Source organism: Schistocerca nitens, chromosome 2 (genome assembly GCF_023898315.1).
Source record: "Schistocerca nitens isolate TAMUIC-IGC-003100 chromosome 2, iqSchNite1.1, whole genome shotgun sequence".
In the NCBI taxonomy this organism is placed as follows: Eukaryota; Metazoa; Arthropoda; class Insecta; order Orthoptera; family Acrididae; genus Schistocerca; species Schistocerca nitens.
Window position 1 is genome coordinate 751,044,514 of NC_064615.1, and position 17,914 is coordinate 751,062,427.

At 40.9% G+C, this 17,914-nt stretch overlaps 1 pseudogene; it reads right to left on the reverse strand.

Annotated features, from left to right (window-relative positions):
• Nucleotides 1-2,779: 2,779 nt before the first annotated feature.
• Nucleotides 2,780-2,896, reverse strand: LOC126237958 (5S ribosomal RNA; annotated as a pseudogene).
• Nucleotides 2,897-17,914: the final 15,018 nt, after the last annotated feature.

The window sequence follows — 17,914 nt, forward strand, 5'->3', positions numbered from 1 at the left end:
TCTCTTCAACAAATCATCCAATTGACTCTGAAATTGTGCTCATTTTTTAGAGTGTGTATTTTATGCGAAATGCAGAGTGTTTTCTACAAAATGCGACAACTAATTCCCTCCTGCCGGCCGCGGTGGTCTCGCGGTTCTAGGCGCGCAGTCCGGAACCGCGCGACTGCTACGGTCGCAGGTTCGAATCCTGCCTCGGTCATGGATGTCTGTGATGTCCTTAGGCTAGTTAGGTTTAAGTAGTTCTAAGTTCTAGGGGACTGATGACCACAGCTGTTAAGTCCCATAGTGCTCCGAGCCATTTAATTCCCTCCTCTCATTCTCTCCGTTTGAGAGATTTAATTGTGTCCACTACGGTCTCAAATTCAGAGCTCTATTAGAGACGACATGCATTTTTAACCCGTTGGCTGCCTTGTGGCCGCAGGCACCCACAGCAGAGTCTTGCGCCTAACACTGTGTGTATGGCGCGGCCTGGCGGTGAGACATCCGTTACTAAGTGTGTGGCAGTCAACGCATTAAGCATCAGGTACTCAAATAGTAGATATTGTAATTTACAACAATACATATAAACCGTATGTGTACGTGAGGCAAATACGTTCTGGTAATCCAGAACAATTTAGGCTCTGCACAAAGATTTCAGAACCCAGAGCTTAAACTGAAACATAAAAACACACACAGATATCATAGATGAATCCATTTGCTGTTTTGTCAGAAACTATCTTGATGGTACCGTCATACCACAGTTTGCAGCAGTGCAACACTGGTAACAAAAACGTTAGAATCAGTTTATTACTGATTACGTTGTTAGTTATATAGACAGTGGAATCTATGATTTACCTGAGGTCACACAATATTTGGTCAGTCCTTTCAAATCATAAAAGTAAAACCTCTTTGTAAGACCCTGCAAGACTACGAAAAGTATTGTTTCAAAACCCAAGATCTTTGTTGAACCGAAGCTGAGAGTAAATGTGCGCAGAGGATAAAGTACTGTATTCAACAAGTGTAAACAAAATTTAATCTGTGTTAATAGGAATCACTTCCAAAAGTATTCAAATAAATAGCGCCGCGACGTGAAAAAGGTATATTTGACGAACTTCCCAGACCCAAAGATATCCGTTCTATTAAAAAAAAAAACCTTATATCGATTATGAAAGGATTGACAAATGAGCTAAAGTCAGCATTAAAAATAAAACACTATGTAAATATGTAAAACGTGAAGGGGGGAAAACAAAGAGAAATTTAATAGCTTTCATATAAATGACAAAGACTAGTCAATATATAATACATATTAACTAGAAATATATGACTGATATTATTGAGAAACTACAACACTAATCTCCACAAAAAGGCGGCTTATGCAGCAAATACAGCGACATTGTTTCCTATCATGATGTGGAAAACTGCACATATATTAAAAAAAATCATAACAGGTGTAGATGAAGTCTGAAACTGTCTAATTGAACAATGAGTACACGAGATACAGGCTCCGTTAAGATACATTTCATATAAGTCTTTCAGGTCAGGCAGCTTCTCAAAAATACTATTGTTTGTCGTGAAAAACACACAAATGAATACAACAGACTGATTTCCAAAGTAGTGGAAGTACGGAATTAGCCATAACGCGATCTGCAGTGGTGGTACCTGGTACTCTGAACGAAAATGAATTTGTCGCACTCGTAGGTCTGTCCAAGACCTTCGACACTGTTTACTACAAAATTTTACTAAATAGTTGTCATCAGGAATGGCAGTAGCCTGATCGTATCTGGAAAACAGGGTGCAGGGCTAGAGTTAACATAGGCCTTAAACGAAGCGAAAATTTTAGTGAAACATTTACGAGGTCCATATATAAAAATATAAGTTACCATATTATGGCCTGTACTCTTCTTGATACACATCAATGAGATTCCACACTGTGTAAGACACAAGGGTAATATTCTGTTTGCTGCTGCAGGGAACATCGCACTCACAATTAAAGCATTAGAAAGTCTTCTAGAAAAAGCGAATGAAATCATCAAGCACTTTCTTTTCGGCCAACTGGTAGTTGCCATGCACTGACCATGGCAGAAATTAAGAGTAAATGTATGTTTACAGAAAGAAAATAATTATGAAACAAAAATTATTTTGATAGAATGCAAAAGAGACGTCAAATTTTTGAAATAGGTATTAATAGGTATTAATAGGAGACATTAGCAAAGACAGTGTCATGAGCGTGTAATGACCAGAGATTATTTTGCTACAGACATTAAGTGGCATCTCGGCAAAACTCTTTTTATACAGCTGGAAGTCCCAACTACTCCATGTGAGTACGTGTACCAAAGTGATATGCACGTCAAGAAGAACTAAAATAATACCTACACTAATTGCAATTTACCAGGCAAAAACAACAAATATTGTACTTTACCAAGTCATACAATTTCATGCTAAGAAAGAGAACGTAATCTGAATATTCAGAACCTATGTAATCGCTGTCAGCACCACGGAAGGAAACACAAAATGACCAGTTTTATCAGGGTCACATTTACTTATATGTGAAGATTGCAAGTCGTTCTTGTTGCTTCTAGAACTGAACATGTGGGTGCTAAATATAGCCCGTCCGGACAGGCCATGAAGGCCCAGTGGCGCCGACCGGCCACCGTGTCATCCTCAGTCCACAGGCATCACTGGATGCGGATATCGAGGGGCATGTGGTCAGCACACAGCTCTCCCGACCGTTGTCAGTTTTCGTGACTCCTCAATCAAGTAGCTCCTCAGTTTGCCTCACAAGGGCTGAGTGCAGCCCGCTTGCCAACAGCGCTGGACAGACCGGATGGTCACCCATCCAAGTGCAGCCCAGCCCGACAGCGCTTAACTTCGGTGATCTGACGGGAACCGGTGTTACTTCTGCGGCAAGGCCGTTGGCATGTACTAAATGTACGTTTTCATTAATTATTAATGAGCCAGTAGTGACAATATGTTAGCGGAAAGCTAATTTTATTTTATATTAGAATGGAAGGCCATTTTAGTAAAATTCTGCTGGGGCTACGATCCGAGGTGTACCTACAACGGATCATGTAGGTAAGAGGTAGGCCACCTCAAATCCATCGAGAGTGGATATCGAAATCTGTCGAGTTGACATGACATTTTTATTACATTACAGCGGACAATGTGAATCATTTTCTGTCATAAGCACGTTATTCTTTAATGATTGTACCTGTCGAATTATGATACCGTCAAGTAATTTGTAAACTGAAATACAGATTTTATCTGTGATATTGGGAAGGGGCTACGAAGAGGACTCCAACGACATAATATGTTCGTCATGCGTGTGGCTGTATTATCCTAAGTTGCTTTATAATGATTAAAGGTATTTTAAGTCCGTGATTGTAACTATGTGTACTTTTGTCACCATACACGTTTCGTTTTACGGAAATAAAACATCATCAGTGTTGGTGTTTCTGTCAAGTAGTGGTGCAACCTTGTCTCGTTTTTCACATCAAGAAATTTATCGTTCTGCAAAGAAATGTGACACAAGACAGGAAACAACAGTGTCAAACCATTAAGTACCTCTGAAACGTCTAAGCAGACGGAATCACTGATGAAGTTGAGTTTCAATAAAACCAGACGTATTTTCTTGTAGTTACAAAGACAGGTTTAAAATATCATCAATAAGAAATAATATGTGTCAAACGTTATCAAATTGGTAGAATTAAAAAGACAAGCTAACATCTTCGCAAGCCACTAAACAGCCCGTAGGAGAAGAGGTTTCACAAAAGTCTGGCCTGCCATATTACATGTACGCAAACATCTCAGGCACGGTTCTTGTGTTTACCTACATCTAAATCTACGTTTCTTCCAGTTCATCTGGAATGTGTCAGTCTGTGCTCTGCTATTGCACTGGTCAGATAAACTGTTCCTTAAGCTGCTGAGAACTTCACAATGAACAGTAAAGCTTGTAATGATGATAAGAGCCAAATGAGAATCTTTCCATCGAAGACATATTCCTCGGCTTAACTTGTAGTCATCCAAACCTCACTGACCCAAAAGCTAATTTTAAACGGGAGTCGAAGCATTCGGACTGCAAAACCGACATCATTTTAACAAGGGAACCTCCCCATCGCACCCCCCTCAGATTTACTCGTAGTTATAACTTGGCACAGTGGATAGGCCTTGATAAACTGAACACAGATCAATTGAGAAAACAGGAAGAAGTTGTGTGGAACTGTGAAAAAATAAGCAAAATATACAAACTGAGTAGTCCATGGGTCACATAGGCAACATCAAGGAGAACGTGAGCTCAGGAGCGCCGTGGTCCCGTTTTAGCGTGAGCAGTTGCAGAAGGAGAGGTTCTTGGTGCAAATCTTCCCACGAGTGAAAATTTTACTTTCTTTATTATTGCATAGTTATTATCTGTCCGTTTGTTCATTGACGTCTCTGTTCACTGTAATAAGTTTAGTGTCTGTGTTTTGCGACCGCACCGCAAAACCGTGCGATCAATAGACGGAAGGACGTGCCTCTCCAATGGGAACCGAAAACATTTGATCGCAAGGTCATAGGTCAACCGATTCCTCCACAGGAAAACACATCTGAAAGATTCTATACTATACTGGTGACGGCATGTGCGTCACATGACAGGAATATGAAAATAAAAAATTAAACTTTTCGCTCGAGAGAAGAATTGAACCAAGGACCTCTCGCTCCGCAGCTGCTCACGCTACCCACGGGGCCTTAGCGCTCCTGCGTTCAGACTCTCCTTTTTGTTGCCTATCTTCGCATGGACTACTCAGTTTGTATATTTTTCTTATTTTTTCATAGTTCCACACAACTTCTTCCTGTTTTCTCGATTGATATGTGTTCAGTTTTTCAAGACCTATCCACTGTGTCAACTTATAACTAAATCTGAGGGGGGTGCGATGGGGAGGTTCCCTTGTAAGCAAAGGCGGAGCTGACTGCCTTCCAAGTTGGCAGTTTCTCTGACACTAGTGACACGAGGATTGTCACACAGTACTACAGTCGATACTGACGAAATTAGAGTAATCCTAGAGAGGACAAGCATATGCCACTCAAGTATAACGGACGCAACCATTAAAGTATCAATTAAAGAAATTATTCGTACGCAAGCGATCGAGACAGTTCTGAGTGGCTTAATGGGAAACGTCTTTGCTCAACTACTGCTGACGGTAGACAATAAATATGCATCTGAAGCTGAGTTAGTGATACGAGATGAGATGTAGGTAAACACAAGATATGCCTGTTACAGTTTGACTCAATGGTAGGATAGGAAGTGTTCCTGTATCTGCCTCAATAGAATAGACATGTTATGTAGTTTGACTGTTCTGAGTAGTCGAGGAACGTAATCTAAAACAAAGAGACTACGCATTCTCTGAAGCTAGAAAAACTGTTTCACCGTGTAAATTGCTTACTTGAATGACAGAGTGATAACCAACGACTGTAGAAGTCATTTCATCGCTGAAATACCTGTGATTCACCTAATAAAACCAAGCTTGGTAGTGAAACAGGAGACTCTGTACTCACTCTCATCTGCGAAGACATTACTGAAATGCCACTCTTCAGAAAACTGCTGCCTAGCTTTTGTAGTAAAGCGCTGCAAAAGCGCAGTTAAAACAGTTGGTTACTACAAGCCGAATTCATGGATAGGGTTTGAGTCTGCTGCGAAAGTCGCCAATCTCTTAAAACAGTGAGGCGGTTGCATGCTGTAACGTCGTCTCATGGAGTCAAACTCGTACGATGTGTCTTATAACGTACATTGTAAAACGCAACAGTGTAAGAAAAAGCAAAAATAGAAATAAACAAATTAAAAACATTCAAGATGCTGATGAGAGAAATGCCACAGTGATCTTAACAGCGGTAACATACAACGTACATTTCAGTACGAGGAAGCTCGATTGTGCGAAGGGGATCACACAAATGATTTTTCTGCAAATACTGCTTTGCAGCGCACTTAGTCGTTTCCGCATTTCACACTGCCACCAGCGTCATGGCAATTACTTTCAAAATCGGTTACAGTTCTCCGAATAGTGCCTATAAACATTGCAATGGCTCTGAGCACTATGCGACTTAACTTCTGAGGTCATCAGTCGCCTAGAACTTAGAACTAATTAAACCTAACTAACCTAAGGACATCACACACATCCATGCCCGAGGCAGGATTCGAACCTGCGACCGGAGCGGTCACGCGGTTCCAGACTGAAGCGCCTAGACCGCACGGACACACCGGCCGGCTTGCAAGTTGATGCTGCGTTTGTATGTAAAATTCTATTTACGGGTGAGGTACCATTTAGTAACGGTGGACGAATCACACATCGCAGTATGCACAACTCTGCCGGTTAGTTGATAATCAGCGCTGGCTGAGAGAAGTGGATGAAGTGAGAACATGGTGCACAGGTCGTCAAACTGTGGCTCATGGGCCACATGCGACGCGAATGAAGTGTTTGTACGGCCCGCGATTCTCAGCCGTACTTTACAATAACCTACTAACAGCCGAATCCATAAACGGCAACTAATATTAAGATCTTATTAAGAGTGTAGTTTTCCTTCATCGTACCAAACAAAAACATCGATACAGTGACATTTTAAGATCTTCTTAATTTTTGTTGATGGTGATTTCCATTTGCCTCAGGGGCAGAGGAGTATGTAGTGCGGACACTGTCGGGTTAGAGGATGTGAGATGGGGAGTGATTTATTCTCTGTCTTCCAGAACTGACAGATCATGGGCGTAAGCGACTTGTACAGATCAGTTGCTATGGTATAAATTTGAAACGGAAGTAACATGAATTCCTGAATGCACGTTACAGAGACTGTTTCAAATCTTCAAATGCGCTACATATTTGCAGCAAGGAATATCAACTTAATTTAAGGGTCTCGTAATACAACATGACGAGAAGAAGAAAAATAACATTAAAACTTGGTAAAAGTTTTATATCCTGTCTCATGCTGCACAATTCATCTAAATATTTGTAATTACTGTTACTGATCCACGAATCATCTGCTCACACTCACAATACAACAGCACTTCGTCGGGTAATTACAGTGTCACAACTTTGGGGTCGCCGAGGGCGTCTACAATGTGAGAAAGAGAACAGTCGATGGGGAGCATTCCAAATGCAGTATCCTTTCAATGATGAGTACTTGGCAGCCGATGGACAACCTATCGCAGCCTTAGTATAGACAGTCCATTATGGGCTAGTAAGATAATAATTTATGTAGGTTACCAATTCATAATAAGATCGACACACATGCAGCCCAAGATGTTGCGCCACAGGGTCACCTTTGGTTCTTGAGCAAAAGCGTTTGACGACGGCTGCCTTGGTTTGTCATCATGTGGTACAGGATTTTAAAGATTGGCAACACCGGCCCCTGTTTTGTTGATGGGAATCTGAATACGGACTCAAGGCAGTCCAACTGATACAAAATTTACAGGTGCAGACGTTAACAAAACATAGCTGGCACGTTCTCGAAGCGTAACAACTCCGTGTTTTCCCCTGCGGAGAAAATTAAAACTGAAGTTCTACAAATAGCCGAACCGTAGGTGCAACCACGACTGACGCATGTCCGTTGAAAGGCCAGACAAACGTGAGGTTCCTAAAGAGGGGCAGCAGCATTTTCAGTTGTAGCAGCGGCAACAGTCTGGATGAGTGTCTGATCGGGCCTTGTAACACCTACCAAAAGAGCATCGTTGTGCTGTAAATGCGAACGGCTGAAAGCAAGGGGAAAATACAGCCGAAATTTTTCTGGCGGGCATGCAGCTTTACTGTGTGCTTACATGGTGATGGCATATTCTTGGGTAAAATATTCCGGAGTTGAAACAGTTTCCAATTCGGATCTTCGGGAGTTGACTACCCAGGAGAACGTCGTTATCAGGAGAAACATAACTGGCGTTCTACGGATCGGTGCGTGGAGTGTCAGATCTCTTAATCGGGCAGGTAGGTCACAAAATTTGAAAAGGCAAATTGATAGGTTAAATATAAAGGTAGACTTCCGCGCCCATTCTCGCATTCAATAAAATTTTTCTGGGTGTGTGACCGCACTATCAATATATATAAAACTACTGACGTTCTCAAGGTGGCAGGGGTAAAATACAGGGAGCGAAAGGCTATTTACAATTTGTACAGAAAGCAGATGGCAGTTATAAGAGACGAGGGGTATGAAAGGGAAGCAGTGGTTGGGAAGGGAGTGAGACAGGGTTGTAGCCTCTCCCCCATGTTATTCAATCTGTATATTGAGCAAGCAATAAAGGAAACAAAAGAAAAGTATGGAGTAGGAATTAAAATCCATGGAGAAGAAATAAAAACTTTGAGATTCGCCGATGAATTGAAATTCTGTCAGAGACAGCAAAGGACTTGGAAGAACAGTTGAACGGAATGGACAGTGTCTTGAAAGGAGGGTATAAGATGAACACCAACAAAAGCAAAACTAGGATAATGGAATGTAGTCTAATTAAGTCGGGTGATGCTGAGGGAATTAGATTAGGAAATGAGACACTTAAAGTAGTGAAGGAGTTTTGCTATTTGGGGAGCAAAATAACCGATGATGGTAGAAGTAGAGAGGATATAAAATGTAGACTGGCAATGGCAAGGAAAGCGTTTCTGAAGAAGAAAAATTTGTTAACATCGAGTGTAGATTTAAAAGTCAGGAAGTCGTTTCTGAAAGTATTTGTATGGAGTGTAGCCATGTATGGAAGAGAAACATGGACGATAAATTGTTTGGACAGGAAGAGAATAGAAGCTTTCGAAATGTGGTGCTACAGAAGAATGCTGAAAATTAGATGGGTAGATCACATATCTAATGAGGTATTGAATAGAATGGGGGAGAAGAGGAGTTTGTGGCACAACTTGACTAGAAGAAGGGATCGGTTGGTAGGACATGTTCTGAGACATCGAGGGATATCCAGTTTAGTATTGGAGGGCAGCGTGGAGGGTAAAAATCGTAGATGGAGACCAAGAGATGAATTCACTAAGCAGATTCAGAAGGATGTAGGCTGCAGTAGGTACTGGGAGATCAAGAAGCTTGCACAGGATAGAATAGCATGGAGAGCTGCATCAAACCAGTCTCAGGACTTAAGACCACAACAGCAACAACAACCGACGTTTCGGTCCCTGTTGCAAGGTACCTTTTTCAGGGTGTGTGCATGCTGTAACGTCCTCAGCGTACCTTGCAACATGGCCCGGAACGTCGGTAGTTTTGTATATATTGTCAATGCGGTCACAAATCTAGAATTTTTTTTTTTGAATGGATAAGTTAAAGTTAGATATAGTGGAAGTTCGGTGGCAGGAGGAGCAAAACTTCTGGTCAGTTGGATACAGGGTTATAAATAAAAAAATTAGAGTAATACAGGAGTACGTTTAATAATGAATAAAAAAGGAGGAACATGGACAAGCTACTACGAACAGCATAGTGAACGCATTATTGTAGATATGATAGGCAAGAATCCGACGCCTATTACAGTAATGAAAGTTTATATGGTAACTACAGTAGCTCCGCAGATGAAGAGATTGAAGAAATGTATGATGAGATAATAGAAATTGTTCAGATAGTTAAGGGAGACGAAAATTTAATAGTCATGGGGGAATGGAATTAATAGGAGCTAAATGAAGAGAAGGAAAAGTAGTAGGAGAATAAGGGTTGAGAGTAAGGAATTCTGCACAGGGCATAAGTTAATCACAGCTAAACTTGTTTTGAGGATCGTAAAAGAAGGTTGTATACGTGGAAGTGGAAGAGACCTGGAGTCACCGGAAGGTTTCAGACTGATTATATAATGGTAAGATAGAGATTTAGGAACCATGTTTTAAATTGAAAGACATTTTCAGGGGCAGTTGTGAACTCTGGCCACAATTTATTGGTTACGACAGTAGATTAAAATTGAAGATTCTGCAAAAGGTAGGAATCTAAGGAGATGCGACCTGGATAAACTGAAAGAACTAAAGGTTGTAGAGGGTTTCAGAGGGATTATTAAGGAATGATTGACAAGAAAAGTGGAAAGGAATACAGTATAAGACGAATGGGTGGCTCTGAGAAAAGAAATGGTAAAGGCACCAGAGGGTGAAGTAGGTTAAAAGACGAGATAGTACAAATCCTTAGGTAAAACAAGAGGTCCTGAATTTAATCGCTGAAAGGAGAAAATGCAAAAAAACAGTAAATGAAGCAAGCGAAAAGGAATAGAAACATTTCAAAAATGAGATCAACAGGAACTGCAGAATGGGTAAGCAGGAATGGCTAGAGGACGAATGTAAGAATGTAGAACCACGTATCAAATGGTTCAAATGGCTCTAAGCACTATGGGACTCAACATCTGTGGTCATAAGTCCCCTAGAACTTAGAACCACTTAAACCTAACCAACCTAAGGACATCACACACATCCATGCCCGAGGCAGGATTCGAACCTGCGACCGTAGCAGTCGCGCGGTTCCTGACTGAGCGCCTAGAACCGCTAGACCACCGCGGCCGGCAGAACCACGTATCACAAGGGGTGAGGTACATGCCGCCTACAGGAAAATTAAAAACACCTCTAGAGAAAAGATAACCACCTGTACGCATATCAAGAGCTCAGATAGAAAACCAGTCGTAAGCAAAGAAGGGAAAGCGGAAAGGTGGAAGGAGTATATACACTGGTGACGTGCTTGAGGGCAATATTACGGAAATGGAAGAGGACGTAGATGACGATGAGATGGTTTCATAACGAAATTCGGCGGATGCTGAGGAAGCAGAGCCCGTTGCACTCTTGGTTCAAAAGGTGACGCACAAATGACAATAAGTGAAGGTTAGCAGGGACTCATGCGCCTGTGAAAAGATCTTTGCACGAGGCATTCAACTACTACTGTAAATAGGCTATTTAAGTTTTTATGTTGGTAACGTCACGTAGCGATCTGTACGAAAATCACTGGCTGTGCTGTGTGCAGTCTGTGGCTGGTTGGACTTATTGTTGGAATATTCGCTTGTGGAGTGTTGGTCAGTTGGATATGAACAGCTCATAGCGTTGTGCAGCTGGAGGTGTACCGCCAGCCATGCTGGATGTGGGGAGAGAGATGCCAGAGTTTTGAAAGGTTGCTATAAGCGGACGATCTGGATGTGTGTCTGCCTGAAAAAGGAAATGTGTAAAGAGGGATGTCATGAGCGATAGATATATATATGAGATGACTTTTGAACACTATTAAGGTAAATACATTGTTTGTTCACTATCAAAATCTTTCAGTTGCTGACTGCCTATCCGTAGTTAGTGCCTTCAGTAGTTACAATCTTTTATTTAGCTGGCAGTATTGACGCTCGCTCTATTGCAGTAGTTCGAGTAACGAAGATTTTTGTGAGGTAAGTGATTCATGAAAGGTATAGGCTATTGTTAGTCAGGGCCATACTTTTGTAGGGATTTTTGAAAGTCAGATTGCGTTGCGCTAAAAATATTGTGTGACAGTTTAGTGATGATCAGAATAAGTAAAGAGAAAACTGTTTGAAAACGTTAAGTTTTTCTCAGCTGTTTGAAAATCAAATAACGTAGAAGTTTACCAGCACAGTCATTCATAATTTTTCTAAGAGGACGTTTCACTACCTTTTCAAAAGGTCTGGCAGAGAACCTGAAAAAATTCTGGCCGCATGAACCTGTAAAATAGCTAAGCGGATCTAAGACTTCCATTCAGTCCGTTGTTGACCAGTCTGGTATGGCAGTTCGTAATATTACCCCTCCGACTTATAACTGTTAAAATTTTCTTAGTACCTTCATTAGTTTCAAAAACTTAGAGAGGCGTAAGAGATACAAAAGAAAAACCTTTTACTTATCTCCATATCCTCTTCTTGCTGTTGGCTCGAAGTCTTGCGTCTAGGAGTACATCCTTGAGTGTGTAATTTTGATTTAACGTTGTGGGGTCCTGATGACTAAATACCTGATGAAGACTTGCCTGTATTATTCTTGAATTTTATTCAGTCACATTTTTAAATGTCACACCGTCTTTTCAATTTCCACTTCTATCACACCACAAATTACATTATTAGTTACACAGTCAAAAACATGTCTCATTCCATCAGAGGCATGACCGCCACTACTTACATTTGGCGGTACTCACAATATTCCAAAGAGTTTATTAAGCAAATGAGTCTACATACTTCCCTGACAAAAGAAGAATCTTTAGTAAGCTACTTCATTATTTTGTAAATGAATCCAGAAATAACTTTAATAATTAACGTATGATTGTGCAATTAATAATATGAATTTTAAGTATACCAGAAATTTCCTAATTTCAGATATTTTTAAAGGAAGTGTAATTTTAACTGTACGTACAGAGTAATAACAAATTAATTTCGTTTTATACATTATAGCCTGAAATATAGTACATCGTACACAAAATTAAATGAAATTCTTTCAGTGAAACAGCCGAGAATGTTCACCTATACAAGAATCGACGGTATACATCGTATCGGTTATTTCTATTAAAAAAAGAAAGGCAGTGTTAGAGGAGGGAGTCCCATTACAGGTTGACGATAGCAACACAAAAGTCAAAGTTTAAAATTCACGTCCAAGAAATCGTTCACACAGGACAAACAAAGAAACGTACCGTCATTCGACCAGGACTGACTCCCGTACAGACGATACAGAAATAAACATACCTGACGTAGAGAAATAATTGGAAGATTTAAAAAAAAAAAGAAATATCACCAGGTCCGGATGGAGTCCCAATTCGATTTTACAAAGAGTGCTCTACGGCACTGGCCTCTTACCTAGCTTGCATTTATCGTGAATCTCTCGCATAGCGCAAAGTCCCGAGCGACTGGAAAAATGCACAGGTCACTCCAGTACATCAGAAAGGTAAAAGAACGGACCCGAAAAATTACAGACCAGTATCTCTAACTTCTGTTTCCCGCAGAATCCTTGAACATATTCTCAGTTCGAATATAATAAATTTCTTGACACTAAGAAGCTTATGTCCACGAATCAGTATGGTTTTAGGAAGCATGGCAATCGTGAAACTCAGCTTGCCCTTTTCTCACATGATGTATTAAGAACCCTGGAGCCGGCCACTGTGGCCAAGCGCTTCAGTCCGGAAACGCGCTTCTGCTACGGTCGCAGGTTCGAATCCTGTCTCAGTCATGGATGTCATGGATGTGTGTGATGTCCTTAGTTAGTTTACGTAGTTCTAAGTCTAGGGGACTGATGACCTCAGATGTTGTCCCATAGTGCTTAGAACCATTTGAACCATTTTTGAGATCTATGGATGAAGGGCAACAGGCAGATTCCATGTTTCTAGATTTCCGGAAATCATTTGACAAGGTGCCCCATTGTAGGCTATTAGCGAAGATACAAGCATAGGGAACAAGTTGACAGATGTGCGAGTGGCCTGAAGACTTCTTAAATAATTACACCTAATCTTTAGTCCTCGACGGCGAGTGTACATTAGAGACAAGTGTATCGTCAGGAGTGCCCCACCGGAAGGAAAACTTTTGATCTCTTTATACATAAACGATCTGGTAGACAGGGTGAGCAGCAACCTGCGATTGTTTGTCGATGATGCCGGGGTTTACGGTAAGATGTCGAGGTTGAGTAACTGTGGAAAAGTAAAAGAAGACTTAGACCAAATTTTCAATTGGTATGATGAATGGCACTAGCCCTAAATGTGTTTATTGGGAGAATTTTAGATAAGAGTGGTTCACCTGTAAAGCAGACCGCATATAGGACGCTGGTGCGACCTGCTTGAGTACTGCTAGAGTGTTTGGGAGCCCTACCAGGTGGGATTGATAGAAGACACCGAAGTAATTCAGAAGTGGGATGCTAGTTTTGTTACCGGTAGGTTCAAACAACACTTACGTGTTACGAAGATGCTTCGGGAACTCAAATGGGAATCTCTGGAGGGAAGGCGACGTTCTTTTCGCGAATTACTACTGAGAAAATTGAGAACCGGCATTTCAAGCTGACTGCGGAACGATGCTACTGCGGCCAGCATATGTCGCGCGTACGGACCACGAAGATAAGATACGAGAAATTAGGGCTCATACGGAGCAGTGGGAATATGAGTAGTGCTACAGGGTACCCTCCGTCACGCACCGCACGATGCTTTGCGGAGTATCTATGTAGATGTAGATATGATATGCGTGAAGAATTTGACAGAGCAGTGAAAGTCCTAAGTCGAAACAAGACTCCGGCGACAGACAACATTCCATTAGAACTACTGGACGCCTTGGGAGCGCCAGCCGTGACAAAACTCTGCCATCAGGTGTTCAACATCTACGAAATAGGCGAAATACCTCAGACTTCAAGAAGAACACAATAATTCCAATTCCAAAGAAAGCAGGTGCTGACAGGTGTGAGGATCACTGAACTATCATTTAATAAGTCACAGTTGCAAAATACTAACATGAATTCTTTACAGAAGTATAGAAAGAATGGTAGATCAGTTTAGAGTCCGTAGAAATGTAGGAACACGCGAGGCAATACTGACCCTACGACGTATCTTAGAAGATGGTTAAGGAAAGGCAAACTTACTTTTATAGGATTTGTAGACTAACAGAAAGCTTTTGACAATGTTGACTGGAATACTCTCTTTGAAATTCTGATGGTGGCAGGGAAATATACAGGGAGTGAGAGGCTATTTATATTTTCTATAGAAACCAGATGGCAGTTATGAGTCGAGGGGCACGAAAGGGAAGCAATGGTTGAGAACGGAGTGAGAGAGGGTTGTAGCTTATTCCCAATGTTATTCAATTTGTATAATGAGCAAGCAGTAAAGTAAACAAAATAAAAATTTGAAATGGGAATTAAAATCCAGGGAGAAGAAATAAAAACCTTGAGGTTTGCCGATGACATTGTAATTCTGTCAGAGACAGCAAAGCACTTGGAAGAGAAGATGAAAGGAATCGACACTGTCTTGAAATAGGGATGTAAGATGAACATCAACAAAAGCAAAACAATTATAATGGAATGCAGTCGAATTAAATCCGGCGAAGCTGAGGGAATTAGATTAGGAAATGAGACACTTAACCGGGATAGTTCGCGCGTGATAAAAAATACAACATTCATGATTTTACCGAAATATTACAATATATTTTTAAGATATTGAAGTGTTGATCTAGGAATTGTTTCTTCGGTTTCTCTACCTTCAGTCCACGTGGCTTTCGCTGGTCTAATAACAAGTAAAGCCTCCTATTAGCGGCATTGTTTGAAGCGCTGAGCGTTATTAGGTTATTTCTCACACGGTAGTTCTGGCGTAACAATGCCCTGTACATTCGTGAAACACCGTCATGCTTCTCTTTTAGTCTGTTTCTCTTTGCTAGTGACAGGAAATTGGGTATTCTGCACATATTGCGTGTTTAATAAAAAAAATTATTAAGTATACTTATATGGTTTCATATACTGAATGAAGCAACCGTGTACACAGAGTACATGACATGCTCTGTCAGATGTGAAAATATATTAAATTTTACAGGATAGGTGTCACGTCAGATGAACAGGCATTTATGTGACTAGAGGAACCGCTGGATCAGAATATCTATATAGAGGGCCTGTCTTCAGATACCGACGCAACGTCCGAACATGAAGAGACAAGACACAGCAACTGGGCAGTCTGACAGCGATTCTGAAACTGCGTCTACAGTAGCCCCAACAACTGCAAATCGTGATTATATCAAGGCCGGGATAGGAAAATAAATTGGTTCAAACATAAAGCTCCTCCATCAAAAACTGCACGTCAGAATATTGTGACACAGGGTCCAGGTGTAGGGAGGGAAGTGAAAATTCGAAAACTGTTGTCGACTACTGGAAAGTATTTTTTCCAGTTAGTTTACCGACCGCATTATAAAATACATAAACCAAGACCCAGACAGAATGGCAACAGGCTATTCAAGGAGTGCTCGAGACTGCCCACAGACCGATTTTGAAGAATTATATCCTTTCATTGATGTTTTTTATCTCTCCGAAGTGAAAAAGGCACAGTACCTAAATACCGATTAACTATGGGCTACTGATGTAACTACACCATATTTGTTAATTGCATCGATGAGCAGATGAAGATTCCATACTTTTCTGTAAGCTGTACGATTTGATGACAAGTCTACGACGGTGCAGAGGAAGGAGACAGATAATCTGGCACCGATTAGGGAAATATTCGACGGGTTTGTGAACGTCTGCAAGAAGAGTTGCAGTGTAGAAACATTGACAGCAGTAGACGAGATGCTGGAAGCTTTCCGTGGACGTTGCAAATTCAGGCAGTATATTCCCAATAAGCCAGAAAAATACGGAATAAAAGTATATTCACTCTGTGATGGTAGAAATTTTTACTCGCTGAATATGGAAATATATGCAGGTAAACAGCCTGTTGGTCCATATCAAGCACCTAACAATGCAAAGAATGTGGTGTTACGACTAATTCGACCCACTGGAAACATAGTCAGGAACCTGTCGACGGACGATTATTTTATATCTGTACCAGTCGCTAACGAACAGTACACTAATAGTCGACTCACACTAGTAAGTACTCTGCGGACTAATAAGAGAGATATTCCATTGGAGCTACTGTCTGCAAAAGGTAGGTCAGTAAACAGCAGCATATTCGCCTTTGGACAGAAGCCAGGTAACAATTGTCCCCTTTGCTCATATGTTCCGAACAGGAAACAGAAAAGGATTGTACTACCACGCACAGACACGATAGTACAGCTACGTACAGTGGCGAATCAAATAAACCTGAAGTGACTACATTGTACAATCTTAACAAAAGGCGTCGTAGATTTTGTCCACAGGCTGAAATCGGAATATTCTGTTTCAGGAATAAGCAACCGCTGGCCCCTTACGCTGTTTTTCACCTTGCTGAACATCGTGGCGGTAAATGCTCAAATAATATACAAGATGAACACGAACGACTTGATGTTAAGGAGAAGATTCCTAACAGAACTGAGTACGGTGCTTACAAAAGCACACATGATCAAACGTATGCAAATTCCTAGCATATCACACCACTTGAATGAGAAATTAAAACGTGTTGTAGGTATCCACAACCTGCCTACAGCAGAAGAAGCAAGTGAATCAAGAGAAAAAAACAAGATATCACTATTGACCTAAAAGAAAAAAACAGACATACACAGAATCGCTCCCATCTTTGTCCCAGTTCCATTTGTAAAGAACATACAGCAACGAGTGTTCTTACTTGTCATGTGTGTTCGTCACAAGAAGCTGGATTTGACTCGGATTAGTAAAATGGGTGTGATAGTAACATAGGATGTTCACTTACAGTCATTGTTTCGAAGTGCTGTTAGGAGAAGTGTTATGATGTAATGATAAACTGTGTCTAACCATTGCATATTGAATTTTTTAAACTAAGGCAAGATATATGTTTCATGCAATGTTTATATGTAATTATAATATTTTGTTAATAATAAAGAAGTAATTTACTTTCTAACTGTATCTCTGTAGGGAAACTACAGCAAAAACGTAAAGAAATATCTTTGCTAGAAAAATCTAATACAGGAGTTACCGCGCGTCAACAACAGGCTCGAGCGATCCCGGGGTAAAGAAGTAGGAGAGTTCTGCTATTAGAGTAGGAAAATAACTAACAGGAAAATAACTAATGATAGTCAAAGTGGAGAGGATATAAAATCTATTCTGGCAATGGCAAGGAAAGCGTATCCGTAAAAGAGAAATTTGTTAACATCGAAAATAGATTTAAGTGTCAGGAAGTCCTTTCTGGAAGTATTTGTATGGAGCGTAGCCATATGCGGAAGTGAATCATGGACAATAAACAGTTTAGACAGGAACAGAAGTTTGTTAAATGTGGAGCTACAGTGGAATGCTGAATATTAGACTGGTAGATTATGTATTTGCGGCACAATGTCTCTAGAAGAAGGAATCGGTTGGTGCGACACATTCTGAGAGATAAAGGGATCACCGATTTAGTATTGGAGGGAATGGCGCGGGGGGGGGGGGGGGGGGATCGTAAAGAGTGGCCAAGATAT